Genomic DNA, 22,225 nt, shown 5'->3' on the forward strand with positions numbered 1-22,225 from the left:
AATAGAAAATCTTTTTTTTTTTTCTGACAAAGGAGGGCTGAATTAGGCTTGGTGATTTGAGTTGAGCATATTTCAGCATATACCTCTACAAACTGGAAATCCAGGGATGGCTTATATGATGATTTCTTATGAATCTGAATGCTCGATTTCTCAGATCGGCGTTTTCCCATTCCATAGTAGATAAAAAATGTTTCTCATCCAGACATATAAATCCACTGAGAGCTTTCATTAAAAGCAGTTTTGTAAGAAGGGACCTTAAGTTAGTAAAGCTTTCCATGAATTTAAGAAACAGCACAGGTCCTCACAGCCTGCATCTGAGAGCAGGAGAGGGAGAAATTCAAGGAAAAGGCACTGACTGGCTCAAGGGCTGAGATATTAACACTCTAATCACCTCCAGTTAGTAATTTCTCACCTACAGATAAAAATTACAGTCAAAGCCACACACAGTACACAACTGAGCCCCAGGAAACACACTTCTCCAAACAAGTGTTTGAGTGGGATGCTCGCTAATTTCCAGTAGAGGAAATAAACGGTAACATCAATCATTCCTGTCTCCTGGTCAGGTAACTAAAGACAGAATGCAAAGTTCACCAGCCTAAGAAGCGGGTGCACCTTCTGCATGGTCGTCAAGAGTTGATATGAACTAGAGAATCTCTGCAACTGTAAAAGCAATCAGGAAGAAACCACAATGGGCAGGAGACTCATTGTGATACTGTCACAGCAAGACGCCCTTCTAGTATTCCAACGCTAGCAATGCATCTCCCCGGACTCCCGCCAGCCCAGGGAAACCGAATAAACTGTTCACCAGGGACCTCAGCAAAGTGAGCCTCAAAACGCACCAGTGGGAGAGGTTCATGACACAAAGTGAAAACATCTTTGCTTTCGCTTGCCAATTTTTTTGCACTTAGCTCATAAGTTCCATGACCAAAACTAATGCAAGGCGCTGCAGGAGAGCCGGAAGACAGAGCGGGTTGTTTTGCTAGGCTCTTTCCTCCACCACGAAGGTAGAAATCAATTCACTTTCCCCTTCTGACCCTCAAATCCCCAGGGAATGAGAGTGTTTGGATGGCCTACAAATGCTCAGCTTCCCGGCAGTGCCCCAGACAGGGAATCCATCCATCCAAGTATTGTTCTTACCTCCCACCACCTCCTACGTCAGGGGAGGGGACCAGGCACATGGTTCCGAGGTCACGCTCCTCACTTAAGGGATCGTGGGAATGCTTACGGAAACACTTGTTACGGCTCTGCCAGCTGGAATCGCTGCTTAAAAAGAGGCTGGAAAACTAGGGAGTGCAGGATCAGACACAGGAGGCTAGGGACAGCAGAGAGGCAGATGTTACATGCCATCACTGAAACAAACAGAAATGATCCCACTATACACTATAAATACATGCAGCTCAGTGTGCTCTAATGATACCACAATAAAAGCTGGGGAAAAGAAAAAAGAGAATGCTGGCCATTCTTCTACCATCTCAGGAGTGTGCCACCGCTGCCCAATGGCTTTGGGAAAGCAGGTTTTAATGAGAAAATTCAATTAGGAAATAAATGTAAAGAAACCCCAAGCATGCTGAGTGAAAAGAGGAGGTTTTCCCAAGCATCTCAGTGACAAGCAGCATATCAAGGTACTCTGAAAAATGACCATGGAAGCTTCCCATCATTCTCTGAGGAGTTCAAAGTTTAGAAAGGCCATGGGAACCATGCCAGCTTATATGTGGAAGTGGATTCCAAACTCAGATCTGTTCCTCTTTGTCCATTTTCCTGGGCTCCTTCCCACTGAGCCTCAGCACAGGACATAAGCAGCCATGTGAGATGCCCAGGTCAAGATCTCAGCTCTCACGCATGTGGGGCAGTGCAGAGAAGGCAGGTAAGACCACAGATGCTATGCCTGACTCCACACCAGGGGCTGATGAGCTCTGGGCACCTTTGCAGTCATCAGCCAGAGCTGTCCACTCTTTCTTTTGGTTTTCCTTCTGTCTTCTGACCAAGGAAAATGGCTTAGCTCATTCTCACAGGAAGATGAAATCAGAGCAAGGGACCATGGGTAGGAATCCATTTCTTATCAATGATAGAAAACAGATTTACTCATCAGCTGGGATTCATCCTTGCATGTTGTAAAAAATCACTGAGTTCCACCCAAGACCACAGAAGTTCAAGGAGGTATGGAGTGTGGTGGCACATCCTGGATAAGAGTTGACTGTGGCAATGAAGTCTTCTGGCCTTGGGCTTGCCCATCAGAGACAAGGAGCCCATGCCTCCCTTGGAAGGTATTCCAAAAACTCCCACAACAGAAAGGTGACACAAGGTACAAGACTGACCCACTCACATAGATGTTCTACATTCATAAGAATAAAAGTTTTAAAACCATGTTAGACAACACGACCTCCTTCATGTAGAATACAACCATACACATTAGTATTCACACAGGAAAAGACAGCATCAACTAGCAGAGGCTTTGAATTAAAAGTCTTTAGTTCTTAAAGAGTCCTAGGATCTCAGAGTTTTAGTGACCTTGGGAGTCTCCCTTTCCTCCTTACAAAACCCCTACAGCACTGGGTCTTTCAGCTTCGGCTTGGTCATTGCCCAGGGCAGCTTGCTGCACACAGCACTGCTGTTCAGCAGCTCCTCTTCACATCGACTTCCACCCAGACAGTCCTGCTGTCCTCCATGGCTGTCCCAAAGATGTGCAAGTTCTCTGCCACACCTGCAGCCAGCCACCGTGGCTGTCTTTGCCCAAGCAGATCCCTCAAATGGCACGACTCGGAGACCACTAGCCACCAGGCTGTCCCTCAGGTTAACCCTACTGGCTTACATGCCATCACTGCAAACAAACAGAAATGATCCCACTGTATACTACAAATATGTGCAGCTCAGTGTGCCGGGGAAAAGAAAAAAAGAGAAAAGCTGGCTCACTGGGTGCTTACTATGTGCTAACCATCCTCGAAACCACATCTTACTCCTATTAGATTCAGCCGTGGGAGGTTTTTTGTTTTGTTTTTGTTTGTGCTTTCTTTTGAGGGAGTCAAGGTCCTAGCAGCCAGTCCCTGAGCACTTTCTCTAACCACCACCCACCTCCCCTGCCCAGCATGAGGTGAGCAGGCCAGCAGGACAGGGCCAGAGCTCAGCCAAGCAGGGGTGCTGCTGATTTTCCCACAGCTGAAGCAAAACACATACATATTACTGACAAGTCCAGAAAACTGTGTGGAAAGTACTTTGAGGTACGTCACTCAAGAAATATGTTAATAAAAGATACCTCTGTAATTAATCTGTGTTAGAAATAGACGCTGGAAGAAATGATGTAAAAACAATTTGCTCTCTTATGTAGATTAAGCATTTCTCCCGAAATCCAACCCTCACAGCTCAGTCCAATCTTTCCTCACAGTGAAAAGGTAAATTTCAGTCCAGTTCCAGGCCAACTGTTCTAAACGGCAACAGTGGATCCAAAGCAAGGGGCTGCCCCGTTGCCAGACATGTGGTCTGTGCACCTATTGCCAATGTATGCAGGGACCTAACTCTGCAGACACCTGAGCTGAGGTCCTGGGCGGCATTAGTACATCCAATTTAGTTTAGTTCATCCTTAAGACAGACAATCAAATTAAACATCACGTTTTAAAAAAATAGTTAATGGAATTAGAAAAATATATAATATAATGGGCCGGCCCGTTGGCGCACTGGAGAGTGTGCTGCTTGGGAGTGTGGCAGCGCTCCCGCCGAGGGTTCAGATCCCATGTGGAGACCGGTTCCCACTCACTGGCTGAGCGCGGTGCGGGCGCAACACTGAGGGTTGCGATCCCGTTGCCGGTCAGTAAAAAAGACAAAAAGGAAAAAAAATATATATATATATATACAATATAATGACAAGCAGGGTTGAAAACTAGCAGTCAATCCCAGTTAGTTCACCCTGCACTTCTTGCTGTTCAGCTCCTGTCCCAGCTGGAGCCTGTATCCAGAGGGTGGGGCCACAGTGCACACAGGTGGCCTGAGCACACCAGGAGTCTATTTGCTTGAGGCCTTTTCTTGGGAGTAGAGTGAGTATGAAGGTGGACTCAGGAACAATGCATTTTACGTTGGCTTTGCTGCCCAGCCCAGTATAGGGAAAGAAGGGTTTCAAAGGCAGGAGGGAAGGCCCTGTTGGCCCCCTGGGAGTGGAACATAGCACATTCACTCAACTTCATTCACTGAGCACCTACTGCATATAAACAACAGGCCACCAACTGGGGGGATGATGATGGGCACGTTCACTGCTTTTGCACAACATATACCGTGTGTGGCTCCAATACACTCAGAACTCTAGAAGTAAAGAGGACCACTTCACACCCTCCCTGAGGTGGTGCTGGGTGGGGGGTGGCTCGACAGGGGGCCCCAGAGCACAGGCAGTGAAGAAGAAAACAGAACACCAAGCTGCGCAAAAGCACAGGAGATGTATCCACAGGGGGCCTTCGAAACCACCATAGTGGGTATCTCCAGATGGTGGGGCGGCGGGGAGCTTTGTTATCTTTAAACCCTGCTTGTGCATGTATTTTTTTTCATCATAAAAAAAGGCCAAAGAATTTTTAAACTGACAATTTTCAAAAGACAAAAGCCAGCATTCCCTACTGTCCTTTAAACCTCAGTGCAGTGTTAGGATTCTGTTCTAGAACAGAGAGACACAGACTGCTCATTAAAATAAAACCAGCCTACCTGATTCAAACTAATGCAAGCTGGGGGACGGTGGAGAGAGGGGGCACAGCTGAAACAAAACTGGCCATGGAGGATAACTGCTGAAGCTGGGCAATAGACAAATGGGAGCTCATTATACTATATACTTGAAATTTTCCATAATAAAAAGTTTTTTAAAAACTTAGATCAGGCAACCCTATCAGACAACCACTAAGCTCTGGTTGTCACCTAAGCAAGGCTCCTGCAGGCTTCAAGGTCTATATGAGCTGAATGTTTACTGGACATTGTGCAACTTTCTCCCACGTGCACCTGGTCCAAGAAAGCCCTCCTTGGGAGGGCCAAAGGAAACCCTAAATGCAGCTTCACAGCAGCCCAGCTGCTTTGAAAAAATAAAAAAACACAGGATCCTCAAAAATCACCAAAAAAACCCTTCACCTTGGAAAGCTTTCCTTCACCGGTTTCTAGTAAAGATGCCACAGGCACTCTAGAAAGTTCTGTTGCTTCTGGCTTTAGTTTGGCTGCCTTCTACACATTATGAAAATACAGCTCCTCTGTGCAGTGGAGACTAACTCCACACCCTCTGCACTAAAAGAGGTCTTGGTTATTTGTATTCATCCTATCAGTGTCCAGAAGGGTGAACAGGGAGATGTCTAGCACTGGTTTGATTTCATACCCCCCCCACCCCCCCCAAAAAAAACCTTAAAATAGTAATTACACCCTTCTCAATAATGAGCAGTTCTTACTTTTATAAAAGGATTCTTAAAAATCCACTTCTTAAAGTTACAAGATACTGTATAACAGAACCACATTCACGCCACCTGAGTAAGGGCCCTGCTTTATGGAGACTTAAGGATGCTTAGGCAAGTTTCTGGTTCACAGCTGCCTTGAAAAACTACCTGAGCCAAAATGCAAATGTGACATTGAGTGCCTCCAGCGTGCCAGACACCGTGTCAGGCACTTTACAAATAAGGACGCCAAGGTGCAGAGAGGCCAGGTCACTTGACTGTGGACACACGAGGGCAGTGGTGTGAGCACGTGACCAGACAAAGCCTTCCCCATCAAGGAAGACACAAAGCCCTCTAGCACCTAAAGATGAAAGTGACGGACCCTGTCCCCAGAGAAATGCACAAACACATAAAAGTTTGAATGAAACACTTGGTGGGTTCATGGGCCCATCTGATCCCCCAAATATCCTAGGTTAAACACTTCTGTTCAGGTTTTTACTCCTGAAAAACTCTGGCAGGAGAGTCTCCTGTACATAGGGGAAGGTGTGTAACTGGCCTCAACCTCTCTCCCCTGCAGTCTGCGTGTCCCCTGGGGCTGACCCTCAGTTTCTTTCCAACGTCCCAGCAGCCAGGTATCACAGATGCCCACCCTGTGGCAACTCTGGCCTGAATCTGATCAAAACTCTCTTCCAACTATAACATTTTCTAACCTACATAAACATACAAACCTTTACTAAAAACTAATGATGAACACAAGGAGATTATGTACAGAAAACATGAGGTACCTAAGCCCTATCTAGACAGAAGATCTTGTTAAGACAAACTGCTTTCCTGGCTCCCAAGGGCACTGCCATGCTCACTACCCCGGTTTGCTTTTCTCTCATTTCCACCACTTTGTACCTCAACCAGATGAAAGGAGCCAGCTCCTGGGAATCTAGACCCAATCCTGGGGCCAAGATGAGTAACTTCAAGGAGTAGGTGAAATTCAGAGAAGCTATCTAGAAAGCGATTTTGCAAAACAGTTCCAAATAGAAAGGAAAAAAAAATTATTTTAAAGGTACAAACCCTTTGACCCAGGAATTCTGCAAAGGGCCTACACAAGCCTTTGACCCAAAGATATCCATTTCAGTGTTCTTTACAACAGCAAAATGAAAACAACCTTAATGTCTAACATAAGTAAATCATGGTACAACCATAAGATGAAGCACCATACAGTCATTAATGGGAAGTTTACATAGTGGGAAAAAGACTTGTTTGATGCCAATAGAAAAAAGCAAGATGCAAATTTAAAATATGAAAGCTATATTTTAAAAATAAGCTCAGAGAGACTGGGGGAAAAACATCACAAAAAAAGTATAAATGGTTTTATCCATAAGGGGTAATTTTGAGTGACTTTAAAAAAAATTCTCATTACATATATATTTTTGCATTTCCCACAAATAAAACATGCATTTTTCCTTTTCCCTTTTCTTCTGATTATAAATGTAATACAGGCTCTCTAAAAAATTTAAGCATTACAGAAAATGAAAAGTTCCCCAACGATCCTACCACCCAGATTCCCCAAAGTTAACTAACAATAATAATTTGGTTTCCATTTTTCCAACAAGCATTACTTTTAGAATCAAATAATTTCTTTTAAGAATAATCGGCATGATTCCATAGATATAAAACGGCCCCACAGAAAGTTAGCGGTTGCCCAGTGCAGAGGTGGGAATGGAGAGAACTGCAGACGGACGCAGGGGTCTTTTTGGGGTGATGGAAATGTTCTAAAATGGAATTGTGGTTAGGGGTGCACAACTGTAAATTTACTAAAAATTTATGAAACCATATTGTACACTTAACGCTGGGGGATTTAATGATATGTAAATCATACCTCCATAAAGCAATTGGAAAAATGAAGCACCATCTAGACTAGAAGCAGAGACAGTGATGATCTGTGAGGAAGGCTCTGTTCTCAAGAGCACATGGCAAGCCACATGGTAGTAACAGAGGAAGCTGGTGGCCTCTTGGCACTCCCCTGGACAAACAGCCCTGGACAGAGAGGCTCACCAGAAAACATGAGGGACGTCAGTTTCAGTCTACACAGGACACAGGAAAAGCACCAGCCATGAAAAGGCTTCCTTCCGAAGGCTCGACTGAGCTGCCATGTTCACTGCAAGGACAAGTGACAAAGGAGACAGCACTGGCCAAATTGCCCAGATATTTTACAAAGTTCAGGACGTGCCGTGTGTAAGACAACTGAGCACATTTTGCTCTCACTCAACAGAAACTTTAAAGCCGCCCTGACAAGATGTTACTCCCTGGAAGTACTCACCTAAAGGGAAAAAGAAGCAGGCTAAAAAGTTAAAATGAGTAAATATGACAATATTAGGAAGAGGTGAGTGGAAGATTATACATTATATAAAAGGCACAATGATTACAGACTACAAAAGCAATTTGGAGGCCTGAAAAGGTATAAATTTGGGTACAATTCTCTTCGAAAGTAATTGGCCATTGTGTATGAAAAGCTTTTAAAGTGTTTCTACTCTTCTAGAAATCTACCCTAAAGAAATCTGTCAAGCTAACGCACAAAGATGCCCACTGTAAAAAAATGGAAATAACCTCCCCAATGACAAGGAAGTGATTAAACATTCTGTAACCATTACAAAGTCTGCAGAGTGTTAAAAACATGGGACAGTATCTATTTTATGTTAAAGTAGTGAAACTGGATATAAAAATTTAATCTCCACTGAGTAAAAAATGCCCAAGTCCTAGAGAAAGACAATGTATAAAAATGCTCCATGTTTTTCTTTGAGTAGGAAGTCTGAGTTTTTCTCCTTTAATCATATTTCCTGAACTCCATATTTCATCACAGTATTTCTCAATTTCTAAAAATCTATGGTCCACCTGCCACTTGGATTTTGTCAACTTTACCCTCTAGGGTTTGTGCTGTGTAAAAACTAGGCTCTACTTTACTTTCCAGACACAAAATCCTAATACTGAATGTTATCCCAAATTACAACCTCACTTCCCAAAAAATGACAGTCACCACACTTGAGATTATGGTGGGCCCCCTCCCAGACCTCACTGAGAAGAACCACTACTACCCAGAGTGTATAAAACTTTGATTATCCTTTGTGGGGTGAGGATTTTGTAGTTGTTGCTGCTTTGTTTTAATGTGAAGGAAAAAAACACTGACAAATTTAAAACTTGGCCTAGACAGAGACGGTGGGCATCACCGGGCCCAATTCTTAAGGAAACCCTGTATCACCTAGAAGGAAGCTGGAACCACAAGATCTTTCTTTGTGTGCCTTCTTAAGAGAGCTCTGTGGCTGCAACCACCCAGCCAAATGATCCTGGCTGGCAGGCCAACTGAACATACATGCCCCTCGGGGACCAAACCCCGAGATCAGGGCCAGAGCAGTGCGGCCAAGGTTCCACTGAGAGCTAGTGGAGGAAGGCAAGGCTCGCGGGCCTAGTCCAACACAGCCCCAGCAGCGTGCAAGCCTCTGCTCCTCTCCGCCTCACTGGAATGCTATTCCATACCCATGAGCTAGTGCCACCTTAACTACTGTCCGTTGCAGATAGCTTAAGCATAAAGTTTGGTTTAGGTTTAAGGATTACAACAGATTCGAAGTTGCTCTCTAACGTCGGCACTCTAGCTCATCTGCCATCTAAAAGCTGTCTTTAGTGTAAGGGAATAAGGGTGGAGACAGCTACTCACGGAGGCGGGGGCGCAGCAGTGGTGCTCAGTCTGATGTGGGTGGGCTTTTCTTCTGGAGAGTTACTAGCCAGCCGACCTACCAGCTAATCAAGCATCAAGGGGCCATGGTCTGCAGAGATGGGAAGCCAAAAACTAGCCAAGTAATCAAGGTCAGATAGGGGCTTCAACGGCATGCAGGGCAGCTGGCACAGGAAGGAGGGGTGGGGGGGCCACTCCAAAGGTAATGTAAACATCTCTCCAGGCACTTCCCACCTGGGAGAGGATTTTTCCTTTTCCAAGCAGAACCTTATTCCTAGCTGTAAATCAATGTGAAAGGGAGGCTATCTCCTCTCCTCCTCCCTTCTACCCGCCGGGGTGAGCATTTACCTAATATTTTTCCACTTTCATTGCCCCAAGTTGAAGAGTGCTTAGAGATGGAAATTAACACATTACTTCCCTCTCCAGCAACCTCCTTAATCCACAAAACCCAGAGGTAAGAACTCGCAAGCCATTTCCTCAAACATGGTTACAGTTGCGACAATCTGGACCAAAGGAAAATGCCAAGTGTCTCGGCGTCACTTACCTACTTACCTACGTTAAACATGGTTTTTTTTCCCCCATTCGACTGCAGATGATTCACATCACTATTTGCCTGGTGACCAGACCAACTTTACTCCCTAGTTTGGCAACAGTTGTTACTTTCCCAACACACTTTCTGGGGGAACACTGTTTCCACTGTCTGTCATTTAACCACTGGCTTTGCTCACATCCAAAGGATCTACCCTACCCATGCACCATGTGGATCCCATCAATTTGCTATTTACTGTCTCTACCATCTCCCTTTACCGTGACAGTTAATATTTTGACCCTAACGGTGACTTGGCCACCTGCTGCTCCTCCTCTCCAGTCAGATCTGATGTGCATGTCACCTTTCCAGGTTCTGGGTCACATCTTCTGGGCTGGCCACGACCTGGTTGAGAGAACCCTGTAGCCTGGAACTACCTGAGCACTGGAGGGGATGGGTTAAAAGCAATCACTTGCAGGCCGGAGAGGCAAGAAGAGGTGTGAAACTGACACACCGCTGGGATGCTGGGACACTGTGCCCGCTGCCCCTCCTGGCTTCTCCCATCTGGCTTCCATCTGACCCAAGCAGCTGGCCAGGTGGTTTTCATTTGCAGATGAAACCCCAGCAGCTCCACTGTCACAAAAACTCCTGACCTTGGAGTCTCTGTGAGACTGATATGCATGAAGTACACTTGTGCTTCATGAGCAGGACTGAAAGGCCACGCTTTCCAAAGCCGGAACCAGGGCTACAAGAACAAAGTGGGATCTTGATGCTCAAAATTTCTGATGACAGCCAGAAAACGAATCACACTGGTCAGATGTGAGTCACAGTCTGGCACGGAGCTGAGGAACAGGGAAAGGATTCTTAACATTCTGCCTTTTGTCTGAAAGAAAAGATGCCAGTGAATTGGACCTTGTCTCTATGCTGTACACTGGCATGCTCGAGATAATGAAAGAGCAAGGTTTCCAGGTGAATTATGGTATGTCCACACAACGGAATAGTATGAGACAGCTAAAATCAGCTTTAATAATAATTTAATAATATATGATGGATATGGATATGATTATATATTATGAAATTATGACTATAATAAGTTTTCAGTGTGCCAGGCACTGTTCTAAGCACGTTACATGTTCTAAGCGCCTTACACCTTCATAACATGACTATAAGATAGCTTCTGTGCTTAATCCTATTTCATAGAGGGAGGGGACTGGGATAGAGAGGCTAAGGAATTGAACCAAAGATCACACAGTTAATAAGGAAGGGCAGAGATGTAATTTGAACTTAGGCAGCCTGGCTTCAGAGGCGATGTTTTAACAGCCCTGCCAAGCTGTATTACCACCTGTAATATAATATTATATATATAAAATAGTATCTAAGGGCTGGCCAGTTAGATCAGTTGGTTAAAGCATGGTGCTGATAACACCAAGGTCAAGGGTTCAATCCCTGTACCACTGTTACGGGTCAACTGTATGGGTCAACTGTATCCCCCAAAAGTTCATGTTTTGGAAACCTGATCTTCATTACAACAGTGTTAAGAGGGTAGGAAATCAATTATGGTATTTGAAAGGCAGGGCCTTTAAGAGGCAATTGGATCAGGAGGGCTGCCCTTGTGAATGGGCTGATCCATTCACCAAGTAATGAGTTGATGGTTTAATGGGCCATCGTGGGCGTAGTTCTGATGGCTTTACAAGGAGAGCCAGTGAGGAGGTTAGCTCTTTCTTGAGCAGGACATTTTTTCTCGCTATGTGACACCCTGCATTGCTGTAGAGTCACCACCCAGAAAAAGACCACCAGATGTGTCCCCCAAACTTTGGACATCCTGGCCTCCAAAACTTATAAAAATTAGGAAATAAATTTTGCTCCTTTATAAATTACCTACTTTCTCCAGGGTTTGATACTTGTACCAGTCAGCTGCCCAAAACCAAATTACCCAGTTTCAGGTATTCTGTTATAAGCAATAGAAATGGACTAATACAACTGGCCAGCCACCAAAAAGCAAAAAAACAAAACTCCTAAGTACGTGCTTTGTTTAGGAAGGGATTAGTTTATTTTCTTTTATATACATTGCAATTTTTCCAAATTTTCTGCAATTTACAAAATCAGGAGGAGACCATAACTACTGTAATTTTTAAGTCCTTAAAAAACAGGTATTCAGTGTGCTGGCACTGGTCAGTCCCAGGCAATCCTAATGAAACTTTCACACAAGTTTCTTAATCTGTGAAATGAGAATATCACCACTAAACTTGGAGGCTTGTTAAGATTAACAATTAATACATTCTGTGCGGCAGACATCAACTCTTTCTAACTCCCTGGTAGGCGAAAGGAAGAAAATGAGGTTCAGGAACTTGCCCAGAGTCACAGTGCCTGGAAGAGACTGAACCGAGATGCCAATCAGGTCTGCCCGGCTCCAGGGCCCACGCTCTTTCCACTGGCCTGCTTCCCTTTCAGCTCGAGCACCAGCTGCAGACAGACAGGGTACCTCCACCTTGGGACTTCTCATCAACGCCTTCCTTTCTAGGCTGCTCCCTTTCTGTCCAACTATTTCAGGACTCCTTAGGGATCAGGGAGAAGGGAAGGCCCCACACTGACGTGATTACCATGCAGTTCTTGCTATCTTTGTTCATACTGGAAACCTGATCCATATGGCTCAATTATCCCCCAACTGTCCTTCACTCTGTCCAAGTTCATAAAGAGACTGATGCTGACAGTCTTGGGACCAAGCTTCAAACCTCCCCTTCTAAAGCCATACACAGGAACAGTCTATCCTTTGGCATGAAATTCAGGAGGAAAGATTATTGTGGTAGCCATTTTGGCTTGGGTTTTGTTTGTTTACTTTTATTGTAAGAACATGTAGCATGAGACCTACCTTCTTAAATTTTTAAACAGACATTACTGTTGCCTAAGGGTACGAAGTTGTACAACAGAGCTCTAGAACCTAATCATCCTGCTTAACTGAACTTTTTATTTCATTCTAGGAGGTGAGAGTGATATGTGGGTCGGTAAATATGTACTCTGCCAGTGGACACTGGTCTCAGTTCTCCCAAAAGGACAAAAAACTCAACCTCAGGAGGCTCAGGCGGGTAAAGGTGACAGCGTCGCTGTGCACTTTGGTCTGGACCACTAGAAAACAAGTGTCCATTTGCAAAACTGGACAATGGAACACAATGGAGATTACCAAGGTTCACTCGATCATTTCACAAACAAGAACACTAAATCCAGAAAACGAGAAGTTGGCACAGGAATCCCTGGAAACAAAAACTCTTAAAGACTATACTTCTATACTTCTGCAGTGTCAGCTGATATTCAGACTTGTACAGGAAAATCTTATACTTCTGAAGAAGGATAAAGCAGCAAGACAGAAAAAGTATCTAAAATGCAGACACATACACCACATTTGTTTCGGAAAAGAACAGCCAAGAATCTGCAAAAGGTTATGAAAAACCCCAGTGACACCATCACCAATGTTTATCTTTGGAATGATAGAGATGTTTATTATTTGCAAGAATTACCCGTGCTATTATATGACTCATTCCTGCATGCAAGGATTGCTCTCATCTGGTGCCAAGGAAAGACTGCTGAATTACAAAGTTTGCAAAAGTTATCACTGACCAATACTTGTAACACGGTAGGGCAAACTGATATGCACTAAATCAGCTATGTGGAAGGATTGTTGTGGCGCCTCTTATTAGTACCAGCTGTTCCTATTTTATGCTAAGGCCTTAACATTTCAATCCAAGAACTCATCAACCTCAGCAGTTAAGTCACTCAGAAATGCCCAGAGTCCGCATAAGAACCCACCATGGGTTCTGGGTAGTGGAGTCGGTCATGGGACGAAAAAGGGAGTGGTGGAGGGTAAGAACAGAAACAGGAGAGAAACAGGGAAGACTATGGATAAGAGAAAAATTGCTGACACAAATGACACAAGAAGTCTTTGAGTGGAAATGAACAATCCTGTAACAGATTTAAACACGAGAGCTTTATTCCTACTCCCAACTAGTATGTGGGGGAAGGAGGGAGAGGAAAGTATGTATGACAATTGGTAAAATAATACTAATACCACCCCACATATGTGTGACACCTAAGAGGCTGCAGAGTGCTTCCATCTTAGTGACCTGCTCCTCAACACAGCTGTGAGGGAGATGTTACCATCCCCGTGCTACAGATGAGGCCAGTGCTACAAGTGTGCTTGAGGGTTAGCACACTCGTGCACTGGACAGTTTGGAAATATCAGCAAATAATGAGTCCCCAAATCATCTCACTATTACGGCCTCTTCTTCTCTGATGACTCTAAAGCACCTCACCGTCAACATATCCAAAAGCACACTCAGGGTTTTCCCCACCAAAACCTACCAATTATAATGCAAATAATAGCTAATGTTTATCAAGCATTCACAATGTGCCAGCCATAATGCTATGATGCATTTTAATTTATTATTATATTACTATTTCTTTCCACCCCCCCACCAACCTTCCCTATTGCCCAGGTGATCACAGTTGCCTCCTGATTGACCCACACTGGCCCCAGCCCCCTCCCTTCTGCAACATTGGTCAGACAGCTTTTCAAAACTCAAACTCAATCACCTGCTCATTGCTTATAGCCTTTCAAAGGCTCCTGGGATAGTCATAAACCCAAGTCAGAGCCTAGCGGGAGGGACCTGCCCACCTTGTCATCTTCTGTCGCTTCACCTGTCATCTTTCAGCGCCTCACAAAGCTCCCTCCTGCCGGGGCTTTCCAAGTGCTTGTTCCTTCTGCCAGCTCAAGACCAGCCCCCCCCCCCAACATGGCTCTGGCACAGTGTCCCCCTTGGGGCACAGTGACTCTGGCTGGAGTCTGGCTCCCCCGCTGAGTTGTAGACTCCAGGACAGCAAGGGATGAGGTTGCTCTTGGTCAGCTCTGTATTGCCCAGTGTTCCACTCAAGGTCGGTGAACACATATTCATGCAATAGTCAATGACTCTCACATCTGCTTGAGCACCAGATAGAGGGGCATGGGCTGCAAGTTGGCTCCAACCTGGAGGCGGCCCATCACACCATGTGAACATAGCAAGATGGGGTGGAGGAGCACTGGATGTGACCTGCATGCCCAAACAAGGAGTCCTGATGGCAACTGCTTGACCTCAGACAAGCCTCAGGGAGATCTCACCAGAACCAGCCACCTTGCACAAGTCCTATGACTTTTGCACAGACCCCAACTCTGTCCTCTGCTTCATCCCCACTACCACCCTTCCACTCACTGGACCCTCATGGCTGTTCCCACCTCCACCTTTTATCTGCTGCACAGTCAGAATGACCTCTTTTAACATAAATAAGATCAAGGTAGTTCCCTGCTTAAAGCCCTTAGGGTTTCTTGTTCCTATCAGAACTACAACCTGATGTGTCATCTGCCCCAGGGCTGCCACCTGATGCTGAGCTCGCAGCAGAGCCTTCTTTCCACTATATTATAGCTCCACTGGTCTCACCTAAAGCTCCCCCCAAGGTCTCCACATCACCCTGCTTTGTTTCTTCACAGCACTGCTCATTTCCGGGAATGATCGTGTTAATATCTTTATGATCTGTCTCACCCCACAAAAGCAGAGACTGTCTTGTTCACTTTACCAGTGAGTCGCTGGGTCAGTGCCTCTTACTATGTTAACAGCAAACAATTACTGAGCCCTTGCTGCGGGCTAGGCAGTGAAAGAAGCATGTCAGACACACTGACTCATCCCCCAGACAACAACCCTGTTGCCACTTTACAGATAAGGAAAATGAGAGACAAAGAGGTTAAGGGCAGGGGCCATGTGGGATGCAAACCCAGGCAGCCAGCTCCCTAGTCTGTTTTTACCACTACCCCAGGCACGCTGCCTCCTGTAGCGTTACCGGATTAGACTCTTCTCCCAGAATGGGCAGAGGCTCCCGGAGGACAGGCACCATATCTCAGTCACTTTTGTTTCTCCAGAGCCAGACACTCCAATAGAGGTCCTGGATAAAAGCTTAGGAATAAATTTAAAAACCCAGGGAAGCCTTGGCTAGGAAAGCCCTACGGAAAAGGCAGGCAAGACTGGCAAGTACCGTCTTTGCATATTTGTAATTCACGCCTGCACTCGCAAGAAGGATGACGCAGCCTCTCAGGTGGGATGAGGAATGCAATACTGGCCACATAAGACATAACCCCCAAAGAGCAAGTCTGTCCTGAAGGGTCCCCTATGTCACCCCACAAAATCTAAGTCCTGATTTTTAAAATTCTTTTCCAAGGAAAGTCAAGCAAATGACGATTGGAGGGGTTTCCTACTGCTTTTATTTTGGAAAGTTATACAAGATTACCAAGAACTACTGTTAATCGAGTGCCTCCTGCGTGCTACACATTCACATCCTCTCCTCCCCCAATCCTTACAAATACTCTGGGAGGCACACGTTGATCACCCCAACTGTGGAAACTGAGGCTCAGTGATCTGAGGGGACACCCCCAGGCCACACAGTTGGTAAGCAGGAAATCCAGGCTGTCTGCCTGTCAACATGCACACTGCACAAGCCAAAAGCTTCAATAATTCATATCAGAAAGCCATTGTCACAATTTTCTCCAAACTACTTAAAAGTACTCAATCAAGTAGTAGAACATCAAGGCTGTAAGGCAAAAGCAGAACCATTTTTGGTTGACGCATCTAAGAAAATTACTGTACCTTTCTTTTTTCAGTTCTTCTAAATGATGTTTAAAATGCCCCACCACTGCCTTAAAGATCTTCTGGTGAGAAACTGCAGACATCAGCAGGAACCACAGAGGAAAGATAAACTCTTGGTGAAGGGAAAGAGGAAGGGCTGAGCAAGTGAGTTAAAACTGAATTCACAGGACACCATCCTGCAGAGAGGAAGCCAAACTGCAGACTAAGCGGCCAGGAAGCTGAGGGTGCAGAGGGGCTGACAGCTCAGAACATCGCACACCAATTATAGGTGGCCTGGCCAAAAGGAGGCAGTAGGGCAGGCTCATGTTTATTTCTTAACTCAAAAAATAAAACTTAACTTTATTCTCTTAACTTTATCTCTACAATTTGAGAGGACCTCTGTGTGGCCACCCGATGGATGGGTCAGATAAGCAGGCCTCCCTTGCTGATCCCCACTGGCCTCATTATACCCAGGATCATTATTCCCTGATACACGTGGTTTAATTTATGCAGCCACACACTGGCGGTTTACAAGTAGGACACCGTGGCAAGGGCCCTCCCATCTGTCACAGTCCTGCCACATTTGGGGATCTCTTGGCCTGGCAGATTTACTCATATTATCTACTAGCCACTGTGAGCCTCTGGATTTGCAATCCTGCTCGATAAAAGTCGCTGAGGAGTTACAAAGAGAAGAGAAAGGTCTAGATGCACAAATGTGCCACTCATCTTAAATCCTTCCAAAAGGGCTGGAAGACTCAGAGGTCCACGGATGCTGTCACACCCAGCATCACAGATGCTACAAGTTATATTTTTTTCCAAGCCATGAAGAGGTCACAATCTCAGAACAAGTTATTTATGTGGGAAAAATAAAAACCTATTTCCTGCATTTTATAGAGTTCTTATATGTAAGGCTCATAATTTTAAAAGCAACCAATAGTCTGCTGCTACAGTAAATGGAACAAGTCAAAGAGAGAAGCAAGAGCTTTGAGAAATAAAAGAAATTTTAAAATGACCTTTAAATACTTTTTTTTTTTTTGGTCTTTTTTACTGACCGGTAATGGGATCGCAACCCTCGGTGTTGCACCCACACCGCGCTCCGGTCTCCACATGGGATCTGAACCCTTGACGGGAGCGCCGCTGCGCTCCCAAGCGGCGCACTCTCCAGTGCGCCACCGGGACGGCCCGGCCTTTAAATACTAATGAAACCTCTTAGCAGAGGGTCAGTTGAAAAGTCAGGGCAGGATCAAGTATTCTGTTGGAAACTAGTTTTAAAAAAACTACACAAGATACAATATCCCTATCTCCATAAAGAGGCTGGCATACAGGAACATCTTTCCAACAACACTAGCCTTAAGATTCCAGTGTTGGGTTCCCTTAAACGTAGGTGTTCTTAGTCCATAAACAAATGGCCTTAGCTGGCATGCAGCACCATCCCTACACCCTTGCGAAACTCCACTGTACAGAAAAGAGAGTTCGTAGCAAGGCAGACTCCAGCTCACACGCCCAGCCTGTCTTTAAGTATCAGACCGCCCAACCACACGACATCCTCAGACTATTTCCCGTGGTCTACTTGGGAAAGGGGAACAGAGCAGACTATGACAACTGCTCAGATGCCAGGAATCTAAAAGCCAACACAAGGTGCTGCTGCATAGGTGAGTTTTGTTCCTCTAGGTCACAGGGCGGTAAGAGCACTAACAAGAGTCATTATACTTACTTGAACTGGGCACTCAAGGATTTTCATCCAGGAAATGGAATAATGACCAGCATTCCAGACTATTACTTAGAGATTAGCTCAGTGGGGGGGGAAGGCCTAAAAGGTTACATTTAACCCTAGAAAGGCAGGAAGTTCCAGCAAAAAGGATGTCATTCTATCCCAGGTTTTTTGGAACTAAAGCACAGCAAGGAAATCAAGTAAACCAAAGGGGAATTAGAGACATTCACAAAGGGAGGGGCCTTGGGATTAATGGACTCTTTAATTTTTGAATTTCCTGAGGCTTACGGCTAATTAGGCCCCTCAGCCATACTGTAATGTGATCAAGTTTCCACTGAGTTCACACAGCAGCTGCAGGTGGAAGATGACACAGACATCACCAGAGGGCCCCAGGGACTGCAGACAAGGCCCATGGCACTTGCTTCCGGCTTGATCCGCACTAATTAGGCACCTCTAATTCCCCAAACAATGGCAAGGAGGCCAGCTCTGAAGGCACTGTGTAATCTACTGTGTACACTCGGGGAGCTCTTTTATTTCAATACTATGTACTGATAATTTTTTAATTCAATACAGGCATATACACACATACGGTTCAAAGGTGGGGAGAAATGCCATTGAGTGCAACTAGCAGACACCTACATAGACAAAAATATCCAACCTTGCTAACCACAGACACGCAAATGAAAAATGAAGTATTATTCGTTGCTTATTAAATTAGAAATTAAGGGAGGAAAACACCCAGTAGTGACAAGGAAGCAATAAGCTGGCACTTGCATTGATGGTGGAATTATAAATCAGCATGACACTTCTGGAAAGCAATTTGGCAGTATTTATCAAGAGCAGTGAAAGTGTTCCTACTTTGACACAATAATATTACTCCTGGGAATCCATCCCAGGGAAGAATCCGAACACAGAAAAAACTGTATACAGGACCCCAGTCACAGGAGCATTGTTTATAATGGAAAAAACTGGAAGCAACCTAAAGGTCAGACATCAGGAGGTTACCACACTGTTTGATCTTCTCTAAGGAGTACTGAGCAGCCAACTAAGGAATGACGGTTATGAAGACTTACTAATAATGTGGGGAAAGTCTTAGGTCACGTTAATTTTTAAAAAGGAAGGTAAATAATTACATGTAGCAATGACTATAACAAATCAAAAAATAAGCATTTGTCTTTATTCTATACCACCACCACTCTTTATATGAAGAAACACCTGTGCACATGTGGGCACATAATCAGTCCAAAAGCCAGTCCTTACAATTCTGTATTCCAAAAAGAGAAATCCTTCTAAGAGGATGTGAAACAGCTGACAAATAAAAAGTGGCCCATGAAATTCAGTTTCGCCATATTTACAGCTGATTCCAAAAGACACAGGCAGGCTCTCCACTTACTTCTAGGTGGAGATGGCACCTCTATGCTATACATTCAAAGGGCAGAAACCCTTCCCCAAGTCAGGAAAGCCAGGAGGGTGTGGTGGGGAAAGTTTTATCGCTACTGGATTCCAAAGGCCGCCTCCATCTTCAACCAGGTCCCACTTTCCCAGGCCAGCATCTTAAGAGGATGTTCACTTCCCTTTCTTGGCCTCAGGACAAGGCTAATTTTATTCAAAGAAGTACCCCGATTCTCGGTGCCCACAAAAAAGGGATTAGAAGGATAGGAAGGCACATTGTGAAAAGAAGAGGTTGAATAACCATCTGTATGGGTGCAACCATTTAAAATAAGTAGCCAATGCACAGAAAATATCTATGAAAATGCAGGATGAGTACCCCTAATCCGAAATACTCCAAAATCCAAAACTTTCTGAGCACCAGCATGACGCTCAAAGGAAATGCTCATTGCAGCGTTTGGAATTAGGGATACTCAACCGGTACATACTCTGCAAATATTCCAAAACTCGAAAAAATCTGAAATCCAAAACTCTTGTGGTCCCAAGCATTTTGAGTAAGGGATATTTGACCTGTACGTATATCAAACGCTGCGCAATACCTCTGGGGAGAGAATTGGGGAGTGAGGGGGCTCATTTTCCAAGTTACACATTTCTATGTTGTTTAAAAAGAATAAGTATTACTTTCATGGTCAGAAAAATAGAGATCGAACTATCTTTAAAGAGCAAAACTGGGAGACACGCTTTGATTGATTTTTAAAACTTCCTACCACTTTTTGCTCACCTCCCTGCCCCTACTTCTCAGTTCCCAAGTGGCAGAATTTCTTCATCCAAAAAGGGAAAAGGGGTTGGAAAAAAGAAATACCACTTCCTGGGCCACCTCCATGAGGCCATCGCTGCTGGGAGCTCCATCTGCATCACTTACCTCCTGCTCAGCTGACTAAGAGCACCACTCCTTTCAGAACAGCTACTATGGCTATCTGCGGGTGGCCAAGGACTCTTGCCAAAGACCCGCTAACTGACACAGGATGTCTACTGAGTTCTGAATTTGTATAAGCACATTATTTGACTAGCGCTATTGTCTATTTGTCTGTTTTGGGGGTGTTTTTTTTTTTTTTGGTGGCTGGCAGGTATGGAGATCCCAACCTCTGACCTTGGTGTTATAAGGTGGGACTCTAACCAACTGAGCTAACCGGCCAGCCCTTGACATGTATTATTGACCAACTCAGTCATCTCTGGAGAGGGGCACCAGGAGTCATGTTGGCCAGGTTTTTCACTCTCTCTTCAATCCTGTAAGGTAGTTACTGTGACTGTGGTCCCTTCAAGAAGGCAGAGCTTTCTCTTATTCACTGCTGGGGCCCCAGCACAGCACATGGCTCACAGGAGAGTCTCCAGAAGTATTGCTAACGGATGTGAGAATGAATCCTCACAGGCTCAGAGGCGAAGTGACTGGCAAAATTCACCCAGCCAGCAAGCAGATGTTGGAGTCAACTGTCAGGCTCCAAACCGGCGAGCCTTACCACGGGTCTCTACTGTTTTGTGGCACACAGGGAAATCACGTGGGAACAAGCTCTGCCTCTTCCCCTCTACCCCAGACCACTGCCGTTCCCTGGAGTCCAGCAGAAGCCGACCTTCACCTGGCCTGAACTCAGCATGGGCAGCCAGAGGGTATTCCAGTCAGACTGTGTTTCAAGGAAGCAGGCCTTTCATGGATATGCACAGAGGGGGTGACCCTGCCAGATGAGATGGCCTCCACGCATGCCACCTGCTCACCTCCCTCCTAAATCTTAAATCCTCAGGGCCACTGACCCCCTACTTGAGCACTAGGGTAAAGTCCACTTTTTTAAAAACCCGACTGAACTTCTACCTAAGAGTTTTAAATGTTTAAGGAAACAAAATCTATTTTTTAAATCGGCATTGCATAAATATTTCACTGACCATAAGCTTACAATGAGGCAGACCTGAGCAGGAACCCAAACTCTATGGTTAACCAGCAACATAACTACAGGCAAGTTACTTAACTCCGATGAGCCTCAATTTTCTCATCTATAAAACTAGGTTGATAACACTTAGCTCATTGGGATGAATGAAGATTAAATTGTTACATTTAAATGAGATAATGCCTTTATTTAATGTCCTGAATACTACTCCTGGCACACAAGGCATTCAATAAATAAGTGCTATTACTACGAATTCCATTAAAGACAGAATCATAAAAATGACTGCACAAGAAGGGACTTTAAAAAGCCTATCTAGGGGGCCAGCCTGTGGCTCACTTGGGAGAGTTTGGTGCTGATAACACCAAGGCCACAGGTTCGGATCCCTATATAGGGATGGCTGGTTAGCTCATTTGGGAGAGTGTGGTGCTGACAACACCAAGTCAAGGGTTAAGATCCCCTTACCGGTCATCTTTTATTAAAAAAAAAAGAAAGAAAGAAAGAAAAAAAACGCCTATCTAGTCCAAGAAGGGACTTTAAAAAGTCCTATCTAGTCCAAGCCTATCTAGTCTCATTACAGATGGGGAAACTGACGCCCAAGGAGGGTAAATATGACAGAAAACTTCTGATTATCCAACACAGCATTTACCATAGTGCCTTATAAACAGTAAGTACACAGTAAGTGTACTGAATAAATACCACACATAAAACAACATATTCACCTAATCTACTTAAAAGTAATTTAAAACAATTCAGTTTAATGGTACTCCCTATGGCCCCTATCTAGAATAATTTTTTAAATTAAAGAAAATTCCTCAGTGGGAGTCAACATTCATCTGGACTTTGCGCTGCTCAAGATGGTAGCCACTAGCCACATGTGGTTATTTAAATTTAACTCAGTTAAAATTAAACTAAATATTCAGTT

General features: G+C 44.7%; 1 protein-coding gene across 4 annotated transcripts in view; it reads right to left on the reverse strand.

The window, feature by feature from the left end:
- CAPZB (capping protein (actin filament) muscle Z-line, beta) overlaps positions 1-22,225 on the reverse strand; it is a 129,383-nt gene that overhangs the window by 88,987 nt on the left and 18,171 nt on the right. Inside the window, exon 2 of one of the 4 annotated variants that reach the window (XM_008589585.1) lies at positions 9,993-10,470. The exons of the other annotated variants lie outside the window; for them this stretch is intronic. The gene's annotated coding sequence lies outside the window, so the exon portion shown is untranslated. The remainder of the gene's footprint in view (positions 1-9,992; positions 10,471-22,225) is intronic. 4 annotated transcript variants of the gene reach the window in all.

Source organism: Galeopterus variegatus, unplaced genomic scaffold (genome assembly GCF_000696425.1).
Source record: "Galeopterus variegatus unplaced genomic scaffold, G_variegatus-3.0.2 Scaffold137, whole genome shotgun sequence".
Classification (NCBI taxonomy): Eukaryota; Metazoa; Chordata; class Mammalia; order Dermoptera; family Cynocephalidae; genus Galeopterus; species Galeopterus variegatus.